Below are 12,069 nucleotides of genomic sequence, written 5' to 3'. Positions count from 1 at the left end.
TTTCCCTTGTTCAGAAGTTTAATCTTGAGCTTTAGAAGATGTTACCACAGCAATGCAATCAGGATTTATGCCACAATATAAAGGGTGTTTGGTTCTGTAAATGCAGCAGAATATATTTACATAAGGAAAATGTGCCTTTGTTCAAATGTTATCATTATAAGTCTTAAAAAGAAAAAGTTTGAAAAACTGTGGAGATATGAAGCGACGTTTCATAGCCTTAAAATATACGTTAAGGATTTTTGTATGAGCTTGTTTCTTCACAAGCTCAGCCGGCATCTGAGAGAGGATTATAGCTGTTCTTTTTTTAAAGTACAGAATATTAAAATATATAAAGTGGTCTGTCTTCAGCCAGTGCAGATCATAAAGTAAGCAGGTCTTTTTGACCAGAGAGGCTCCTTAACTCCAGTGAATCTAAACACATTACTGAACCCAAAGACATCATTTTCAGCCCACCCTTTACAGTGAAAGGACTGTAATTAGATCAAATTAAGTAAAAAATAAAAGAAACACACAAAAAACACACACAGGCAAAGTGCTCAGGTGCTTAATCTGATTTCCTGGTGGCACATTCAGGTTATTGACATCACCTGCGTCCCGTTCACGCCTCGGAGACGCAGCCTTCAGACAAATCAATCAGCCCGAGCGACTGAACAGCACCTCTGAAAAACACCGTCACGTCTGCTCACTTCTTTTCCCACAAAATTCAAATTGGCTCATTTACAGTATTTCATTCTGTAAGTGTTTTTACTTACTAAATTCAACTTCCACATGCTTGACAAGTGATAATTACATCTAAAATTCATTGTGATTGCGACATGTACGCTCCACCCCGTACAAGCACACACGCGAGGAACAGAAAAACGTCTGGGAATCAGCAGACATCAAGGACGTCTTTCTTGTTCAATTCGAATGCAGTGACGATCCATAAGCAGCAACACATCAAGTGATGGTTTATTTCCCTTCTGTGCACACATCTCTGATGGCAGAAGAGAACATTAACAGCTGGCTCCTTACAGTGAAATTCAGAGAGCAGGTTGGAGGCCGCATATGGGTATTTTCTACTTGCTTTCTCACTGAAATCCTGCTGTGATCTCTCAAATGTGAGGAGTGTCATTCTGCGGCATCAACAAATCGATCACGTGCGGGAAAACAGACGCGCAGGAAATGTTTTATGACTGAAATTAAGACAAATTTGATCATAACTGTCGGAGTGGGGCTGGTCTGCCTGCTGCAGCATATGCATGACAGTCAAAAGAAAAATTATGAATATCTATATTGGGGAGAGTCTGATGTCTGCAGTTTGTGTGATGAGGATAACTTAAAAGTGATGTTTATCAACATGTGCACCAAACAGAAATATCTACTGTAACTTGTATGTTTACTGGAAGTTCAGGTCAGTCCTGAGATCTGAACTACTGTTAGTTCTCACTAATAAATACATCTTTTTCTTTAAATCATAACAGGGGATTTTAACATCCACATTAATAATAAATAATAAAATGGATGGTGTGACGTGGTTGTGCTGCTGCCGTGGTCCTGCCTGATGCCGCCTACTGCTGCTGTTATCATTAGTCATACTTCTACTGTTATTATACACATATGATTACATATGATTATTGTCACATACTATCAGATATTAATATATACTTTCAACATATTGTACCACAATAGCTGTAATTACTATTATAATATTATTACTTAAATGAACGTTGTTGTAAGCTATTATCATTACTGTCTGCCCTGCATCTCTCTCTGTCTGTCTTTATGTATCATTTTGTCATATGGATTACTTAAATTTATTATGCTGATCTGTTCTGTACGACATCTATTGCATGTCTGTTCGTCCTGGAAGAAGGGTCCCTCCTCAGTTGCTCTTCCTGAGGTTTCTACCATTCTTTTTTACCTGCTAAAGGGTTAGGGTCTTTTTTTTTCTTGGCAAAATTCAAAAACAGCAACGCGGATTATTCTCACCGGACCAGGTATGCATGGTGTCATGAGGAAAATTCACATGTGGACTTTCTGTATTTCTGCTCTGCATTTTTGCATTGCACTGAGAAGAAACAGAAGAAACTGCTCTACCTACGACACAAATCATGTGTTCAGAGACAATTAATGCACCACTGGATAACTGTAACTTGAAAATTTCAAATGCCATGGATGTTGCACTGGTAAAACTCAAAAGAACTTCAAGTGAACAAAAGGCACCATGGAGAAATACTATGATGGTAAAAGCCCAGAGAAGGGCATGCTGAGAACTGAACATGAGTGGAGAAAAACCAAACTTCAAATCCACTATGACCTATATAAACAAAGTCCTTCTAGTTTCAGCTATGACTTATGCAGGGCTAGACAGCTACATTTCTCTAAAATGATTAACAGTCAGGAACATCAATAACACCCACACTCTATTCGCCATCGTTGACAAGCTTACAAACCCCCACAAACAGAACACTCCTTTGCACAGAGGAAGGTAATGAATTAGCTTGCCTTTTCAGTGAAAAAAAAAAAAAAAAAATCAAAACTATTAGACTGACCATCAAAGCCTCACAGTCAAACAATGAAAATGTGCCATCTTTATGACCACCTAGAAATAATCTGGCTACTATGTCACTATTCAATACTATTGACCAAAAACTCTAGAGAAAACAGTTCTGCACCTTAAATCATCGACATGCTGTCTTGATACATGGCCATCTGACTTTTTAAAAGTATTTTTTACCCTGTAAAAACTGATTTGCGGCAAATAGTTAATGGCTCACTGCTATCAGGCACTTTCCCAAAGTCACTAAAAATAGCTGGCATTTAGCCACTCTTAAAACAGAAAACTTTGGATACCTCTGTTTTAAACATCTAGAGACCTGTCTCTGATCTTTCTTTTATAGCTAAGATTGCTGAAAAAGTCATTTTGTAATCAACTAAGCAGTTTTCTGAGCTCAGGTGGTATTTGATGAATTTCAATCAGACTTCTGACCCCACTACAGTACTAAAACAGCTCTTATAAAAGTTTTAAATGATATATGGCTGAATACTGACTCAGGAGAAAAATATCAGCTCTGGTTTTACTAGATCACAGAATACTGCTAGACAGTTTGGAAAATAAGGCAGGACTTTCCCGGGCAGTCCTTGAAAACGGTTCAGGTCTTATTTAGTAGGCCGGAGTTACTTTATCAACACTGGCAGTTATGAACCTGATAGAGTGGCTATGACATGTGGAATCCCCCAGGGATCTGTTCTCGGACCACTTCTGTTTAATCTCTACATGCTGCCTGTAGATGGTCTACAGAACAACAACACTGATTACCAGAGTTATGCAGATGATACTCAGACATATCTGGCTCTTTCATCAGATGACTTGCGGCTCAACAGACTCACTGTGTCATTGATGAGCAGAGCCAGAATTGTCTTCCATTAAAAAGGGAACAACAGAGATTTCTGTCTTTGACAACAAAGAGAAGAGCACAAGTGTCTGTAAACAACTCAACTCTCGCGCTCTAAAAACCAAAGACATGCTCAACATCTTGTTGTGTTTGAATAGAGTCAGATCTCACTTTCACCAGCCATTACAAAACAAGTACTAAAACAGCCTGCTATGATCTTTAAAATGCAGCCACGATCAAGTGTTTGGTGTCCCAAAATGACCGAGAGGCTCATCCATGCTTTAATTTCCAGTGGAGTGGACTACTGTAATGGTCTCTTAACTGGTCTCCCCAAAGGGACCATTAAACAGCCGCAGCTCTTCCAGAATGCTGCTGCTAGAGATATATCTAGAACCAGGAGAACAGAGCACATTACTCCAGCTCTGAAATCTTTACACTGTCTTCCAGATGGTTATAGAATAGATTTGAAAATACTGCTAGTGGTGCATAGATCGCTGGATGGTTTAGGCCTGCAATACATCTCAGATATGCTTCAATAATATAAACTGAACAGGGCTCTTAGGCCCTGTCCACACTTTACAGATTAGGACTGGGCAATATGGTTGAAATCAAATATCACAATATCTTTGACCAAATACCTCGATATCAATGTTATGACGATATTGTAGGTTTGAGTATTGGTGCTTTCACAAAATGTTTACACAATGAGTTTTTGATAAACAGTCATCAGTCATGTGGCCATAATGACTTAGCGGGAAAAGGAAATTAATAGAACAGTGTAGTAGGCTCAGAAAATCACATCATTTTACTGTAATGCAGCCTTTCAAACCGGGAAAATACAACACTTACTGACAACATGATATCAAGATATCCAAAATCTCAGACAATATCTAGTCCAGGGCTATTTAACTACAAATTTAATTGGGCCGGCCCAATTAAACTAGTAATGAGAAATTTGAAACAAATGCACATTCATGTAGTAAAAAATAGCAGTGTTTATTGTTTCACATTTTAAATAAAAATACATATATTTTTAGTCACGTATCTGACCCAGGCACATCACAAAGTGCAGAAACCGAAAAAAAAGGAGCTATTGCTGCTATCAATGCACAGAACCATGACAAGTGGCCATGACAGAAACCAATAACACCCTCTATCTCTACCAGTATCTCCCCCTTTCCCTCACACACACAAACACACCTCCTCATGTCAAGTGTTTGGGAAAATACATAGGATGTAGTTTTATACAGTCTGTGGCAGCAACAGTCTTGCTTAAACAGCAAAGTCATTATATAAACTCAACATCTAACTGGACACAAATCCAGAATGTCAATAAAATAAATATTACTCTTGATATCACAATATTGAGTGAAATAAACAAATTTCACTTGAAGAACACAGATATAAGCCAGTATCAATAATTCCCCTGCCCTCTGTGCTCCTCCCTCTGCTGCTGATGTAATTCAGTCTGTTGGTAGACTTCCGCCACTAAAATTTTAAGGTATGTGGCAAGGTGCGCTGAACAGTTAGATACACACAGACAGCTTTCATTTTATTTTGTTTTTAACAATCAGCTCTTAGCCACACCAGCGTGTTGTGCTTGTGTAAAACATACCGGTGCTGGATGAGAGACTGTGAGAGCAGACTGAAATATCTCTTTCTACATGCTGAACACGTGTATTGATAAAGTATTGGCATTCTACTGGCGTAAGTTTTATTGCACTAAAATAACAAGCCTAGTTGTCGTCAACTAGATTAATATTTGAGTTATTTTTACTTCATCTGCATCACAGCCTCTACTGTTTGCTGATTTCACTCAGTGTTTGTGTGTGTGTGTGTGTGTGTGTGTGAGTGTGTGTGTTTGTGAGGACACCGACATGCAGAGAGCAGGAGAGAGGCTGCAACATGATGATAAATTAAACCAAAACTTTAAAATTTAATGATAGAAGGGCCAATAATGTCAGAGCTTATTAATACCCCCCACATCCATCTAACATCAGTTCTCAGTGCCCATCTCTATCTGGGCTTCTCAGAGGTTCCTTCTGGGCTGGATATGGCCCGTGGGCTGCCAATTGAATAGGCCTGATCTACTCTCATATCACCATATCAATATAATATTGATGTACTGACCAACTCTAGGGAGCACTGGGGATGAGCAAGTGCACCATTATCTGTATCTGTATCTGTATCTGTTCAACCAACACAATTATCTGTATCTGTACTCGGAAGGGGCAGGATTTAAACCAGAAGTGTGTGGGATCTAAGTTGTTATTTTAAGCCTGAAATTGATATGGGTTGATTTGAAGTTGCTATATTCATTAAAAACTTATTTACAGAATGTTTATTTTTGTTTATAAGAGTAATACAAGAGTAATAGATTGAACACAGCTACCTAAATTAGGGTTTTTCGTCATCAAGAGAGCAAATACTGACACATTTTTGTCGGACAATACTTGTACACATGAAAAAAACATTATCTGTACCGGATACTCGTCTCATTTAAGTACATTGCTTGGTCTAAAGAAGGCGTTACACTTAAACTTAGTATTTCTGCACCACTTCATGGATAGAAGTAGAGCCCGGCAAACCTCAGGTTACCTACATTATGTATTTTTTCTATTTTCACTTGCCTTTTGATCATATTATTCTGTTTTTAATTACTATTTTATGTATTTTATAATTCTTTTAATTATATTTATGTATTATATTCTATTTATGTGGAGCAGACTGAATTGCCCATGTGTACGAAATGTGCTAAAGGTTAAAGACTTGTGCTAAAGGTAATAAACCGCTTTTGCTGTAGTTAAAAACATCCTTGTGATGATTCCTATTTTTATACAGACAATTGCATCTGAATTCATACCTGCAGGATGACATGTCCCTACTTTTGTGGCAACACAAGCCGGCTCATTTGTGAAGAACAAATACCTCCTTTCTGCTTTACTGACCATCTGGTTTTGGGACGCCAATAAATCTACAAAAAAATCCACTGCAAAATCCGAGTCATCCATCACTCTAAATGATCAAGATGGATAAATGCAGACAGCCAAAACTTCTACCGTAAGACAGTTAATTCATCATGTGACCTGATTAAAATTTTTGTGACACTTGTAATGTCTGCATCTGAGGTTACATGGAATATCTCCCATAATCCTCTTGTGCTTTGGTGTGTTTGGCTGCCAAACAACAAGGACACTTTGAAAACAACAGCTTTCTTGCAATTTTCATAATTAAAGCCTCTGAAAACATAACAGCAAAAGCAACTGTGTCTAGACTCTACAAGAAAGGGGACCTACACATTTTCAGGTTCATGCTTGTATTTAGGGTTTTTACTAGAACATGTTTACAATGTTAAAACTAGAATTATCACCCCATGGTTGTATGCCTCCACTCATCAGTCAAGTTTCTCTTACAGTTTACATCCATGTCAGTGAACACAAGGATGCTTCACACACATCTTCAACCCGGCAGCACAGGCGATTTAAATAATCAAAACAGTTTCAAGGTGGGCACCCAAGATAAGTGTCACCAATTCAGTATCTGATCAAATGTCTCCCTTTCTCTTCCTGAGATATGACATTGAGTAATAGATGGAAAAGTATATTTAATGCAGATCATCATGATGTCACAGTGAAGTTGACCTTTGACCTTGTGGATATAAAATGCCATCACTTCATCATTTTATCTTATTAGACATTTGTGTGAAGTTCTGACATTATCAGCATAAACATTATTCAGTTATTATGGATTTATGGCCAAAAACATGTTTTGTGAGGTCACAGTGACCCTTGACCTTTGACCTCAAAATTCTAATCAGTTTATTTTTCAATCAAATTGGATGTTTGGGTCAAATTTGAAGAAATTCCCTTAAAGTGTTGTGGAGATATTACCTTCACAAGAACGAGACAGATACAAGGTCATGGTGACCTTGACTATTGACCACCAAAATCTGATCACTTCATCACTGAGTCCAAGTGAACATTAACTCATACTATCTGCCTGAGTGACATGTTTCAAAATCGGGAAGAATTTGACAACATCAGCAACCAAGACTGCATGTTTCCCTGACATTAGCATGTAGCTACATGTAGCAGTGTACTTTCAGCCAATGAATGACTGTGTATAGCGGCACTTTATCTCTTTAAAATCAATAATGAGAGCTTCTAAACACAACCACACATGTTCCAGTGGGAATGTGATCTAAATTTACAGTGGGAACCAAGAATACATGTTTCCCTGACCCTAGCATGTAGCTACATGTAGCAGTGTATGTAATGTAAATGCTTGCAGTAGCATGCTGGAGCAGATGGCCATACAAGGAAAAATCTGACAAAATCTGATGTGAGCTTGTCTTGAAAGTAGAATAAACATTCGAAACAGTATTCAGAACAGTCTAAAGCCTGAGGTTATTGCACACAGGGATTACTTTTACAGAAGTTTAAACTTTGGTCACATTTATTATGACCATCTGACACTGTAGCATTAAATATATGACAGAATTAAAGGGAAAGCATAATAAGTGCCCTTTAATGTCTTACAACTGTGATCAATTTGCCACCCAGAACTCACTTATTAGCTGTAACTGTACTCGCTGATTAGATTCAATTCAACATAACTTTGATTGTTTTTGTTTCAGAGCAGCAAATTTAAATCACACATGTCGCCGCTTTACAGATCCATTATGGTTACAGCTTCGTTGAGAACGTTATTACTCAAAGGTCTGTAATTACATGCCTGGGTGCCTGGGCTGAAAATTGTCTGGTGGCGGTCTATTCCCGAGCCCATCACAGTATTAATGACCCAAGGGTGATGACGGTTATTAAATTGTTAGCGATGTGGAAGTTCAGTGTTGACAACAATACACATCTGCTAACCAAATATCTGTCCTGTGTGGAGGTTAAATCAAAAGGCAGATATCATATCAGCCTTTGTGGAACACTCATAGCTCATAACATAACACATCCACAGGAAACAACTCGTCCAGTTGCCGGATGAAAGTAACACAGTTTACACACAAACACTTCCTCTGGCCAGAAGAACTGCCCCTATTACAGTATCCAACACTTTATCAGTGGTGATAGCTCTTCTAAATGTTGCTACACTCTGTGTCAGGGCGTTAAATTAGATGTCTCTTACAATCAGACAAGAAAAACTTGCTTACTGATTTGTTGTTCCCCGAAGTCCCTTTTGTAGATATGGGAGGAGGTGATTTTGGCTCTGATTCGTATCTTCACGCCTCTGTCCTTTTGGCGTCAGCACTGATACGTATTGCAGTTTGTGGAGTGGTTGTAATTTGTCAACTGTTAATGGTTTGATAATTGTTTTTTAACTGCAAGACTTATTTTTAGATGTAACGTAGGGTGAATTTTACTGGCCTGGACTACAATCAAAGTTAATTTGGAGAGGTCGGCAGTGAGGTTCAAACAAGTTTGTCCCCCCACTGCCTCATCCACTTTTATTACTGTGAAGATAAAACAGTTGTTAATAACATTGTGGGGAAATCATGGACTGTAAAAAAGAAATGGACCAAGTCTCTGGGTCTGAAAAATGAAGTCAATAAGGAAGTGCCTTCAACTACAGTCTTTCTAATGGCCAGCAGGGGGCGACTCCACTGGTTGCAAAAAGAGGTTTGATTGTGTAGACGTCAATGAGAAAATGACTCTACTTCTCACTTGATTTATTAACTCAATAAACATTTTCCTACTGAGTTTATGGTCTCAATCATTAGTTTCAAGTCTTCTACAATACAGCATTATGTTCATTTTGTGAATGATGGTCCCATTTAGAGTGAAATAGATGATAAATCGGTATGCTTTAGAGCGTAGCCAAAGACGGTGGATAAATCAAGACGGTTCACTGCGAGTCAGTTTCCTGTATCAGTGTCATGTGGGGTTCGCGACCACCACGCCCCTTTAGGAGACTAACAGCAGGTCCTGAGTCCATTGACTTCAGTGGGAGAAATGAACGTGATTACAGATTATGGCCGATTCTTTTTACCCATAGTCACGGAAGCAAATATTGGAACCATTTATCATAAGCCACATATCTTCAGAACATTCCGACACCAAAATGGCAAATTTCAGACGGACAAATCAGGAGAAAATTTACTTTGTTCAAGACCTGTCTCTGTCTCAACAACACTGGCAACAGATATCTCCTCTCTGGTGCTGAAATCAGTGCAGTTTCACCAAAGAAAGAAAAATATTTTTTCCAGCGGATATCTTAGTTACAACATGATTGAGCTAGCAAAGCAGTTTTGTGTTGCTATGTGTGGTATTTATTCAGTTTTGGGAAATCACGATATCTAGAAAGCATCAGTGGCTGCAGCTGACAGGGACAGCTAACAGCAGCAGCAAAGCTAACATCAGGACATCATCTGTTAAAAGCCTCCCGTTGTCGGATACGGCATGTTGTAACAATCATGTTGTAACTAAGACATCCGCTGGAAAAAATATTTTTTTCACGGACCGTTTATTTACACACATGTTGACAGAAGCGAGGTTGGGGATACTTGTCTTTGACCGGCGGTTCTCCATTGTCTTTGATTGGGGTACGGGGGACAACGCCTACTTAGGAGACCGGAAATGTATACCATTTCATACAATGGGAGTATATTGTAGATGGGCCATCTTGTAGTAATCCAGTATCTTTGGCATAGCTACCTTGTGATTGACAAGTCACAACCATGGTGACCTGTCAGTCAGGATAGGGATGTAGTGAAGCGTATCCTCTCCAGCTCCACCTTTTCATCCAAATATGGTCACTTCTTACTCCAAAATAACCAAAAGGGCGATGGCCAAAATGCCAAACTCAAGGCATTAAATTGGTAGTCCACCACCAATGCGTGATGTCACGATGGGGCTGGGCAATATAACGGCTACATACAATATATTGATATTTTTTTCGAGCAAGATATAGATAAAGACAACTCCATTTATATTAATATAGGGTCAAGTTACGTTACATAACGCATGTTGCACATGCTACGCTAAATCAGCCTGTAAGATGACTGAAATTATGGCAGTAGCACACATGCAAACCAGTGCTGCACTCATGTGTGGGAGACAGAGCTGCTCCCTGTTTTTGCATTTTATTTTGATCACATTCTGTTTTTATGAAAGTACTTGTGAGATCTCAAATGTGGCTTTGACTTGAAACTTAACATGTAGCCCATATATATATATATCTATATATCTATATATCTATATATATGTATGTATATGTGTATTGCCATTCAGCCTGAAAATACCAAGATATGATTTTTTTTCCATATTGCCCTGCTCTATGTTATGGTGGCTATGTCCACCTCGTTTATGCAGTCTATAGGGCTGCACGATAATGGCCAAACTAATAATCACTATTATTTTGATTAATATTGAGATCACAACTATTATTACAATTATTCTTTAAATTTAGAGACAAAATATTTTTATTGACCTGTCACATTTAAATAAACAGAGCACTGCTTTCACTTCCACATTGTGCTACTTTCCTGCTAATGTACAAATCTTTGCAGCAGCATAGACTTAAATAGGATTCTTCACCTTAACTCAGTACATCTCCAAAAAGCAAAATATGAAGAAAAGTGTGTAGCGGACACACAAATGGACTGCATTTACATGGGTTATTTCAGTCCGTTTTTGGGAGCTGGATGGATACAGTGATGTGCTGGATTCAGTGGAGTAATGTTATCCACATTATTCTTCTTGGCCTTTAATGCAGTCTTTCTTAAATGGTGTATGCCAGTCCAGGTGTGCTGTGGGATTCTGTGGTAACCACACATTATTATTGCAATATTCAACTGGGCCTTAGTCTCGCCACCAGACAATCAGAGATCTCTGCCTTCTGATAGTCTAGGGACACTCCTTTCTAAAGTGTTTAACACACTGGAGAAAACGGCCGGCAACAAAGCAACGCCTCTTGCATTTTTTTAAAAGGACACGCCCTCCCGGAAATGTGCGCTCCCCCTTTTCTCATCCGCAAGGAAACACACAGAGAGCTTGAAAATGGATGCCGAGAGATTTAACTCCGTTTTATCAAACGTGTGCTCAGTCCACAAGATTGTGGAAATGAAGGACTTACAGTGACTTTGTTTAAAACCTTTAACGCAGTTCGGACTATGTTTATGAGCACAAGAGTTCAGCGAGCCACCAAAGGATTTACTATTGGTTCTGCAACGTAGGGAGTAGGGAGTTTTCTTAAACTCTGAAATTGTATCCGCCCATCTAAACACAAAATCAGGGAGACAGACATCAGTCTTTAGTTAAGCAAAGCGTCTAAAGACTGACTTGTGAGTCTAACTGGGCCTATACAAAAAGTTATGAATGAATTTTTAATTGACTGTATCAGTATGTTGTGTGCACCCATTTCCCAATAAAGAAGTAAACCCTAGCTGAAGAAAATGTTATTTTAATTTCATTTAATTTCAAAAATCTTCATGGGGAACCTATTTGTCGCTGTTTGTGCGTGGGAATTATAAATGTGTGACACATCAAAAGCCCTGATTGGCAGCCAGTGTGAGAGATGATAACAACTGAAAGGAGACAGCCGTGAGTGGGACAATGGATGGCTTTATTGTACGGAGCAAATTACAACAAAGCACCAGCAAAAGCTACCTGTCTCCTTTTTTCTTATTTTTATTGTCTCATGTCGTGATAAGAGGTATGTTACAGAAGTTGTCGTGCACAGATAT

At 38.7% G+C, this 12,069-nt stretch overlaps 1 protein-coding gene across 1 annotated transcript in view; it reads right to left on the bottom strand.

Annotated features, from left to right (window-relative positions):
* Window positions 1-12,069, bottom strand: part of pigg (phosphatidylinositol glycan anchor biosynthesis class G) — a 108,018-nt gene that overhangs the window by 17,170 nt on the left and 78,779 nt on the right. The gene's annotated exons all lie outside the window — the stretch shown is intronic.

This window comes from Epinephelus moara, chromosome 4 (assembly GCF_006386435.1).
Source record: "Epinephelus moara isolate mb chromosome 4, YSFRI_EMoa_1.0, whole genome shotgun sequence".
NCBI lineage: Eukaryota > Metazoa > Chordata > Actinopteri > Perciformes > Serranidae > Epinephelus > Epinephelus moara.
Note: the sequence above shows the minus strand (reverse complement) of the source record. Positions and strands in the feature narration are given on the sequence as shown.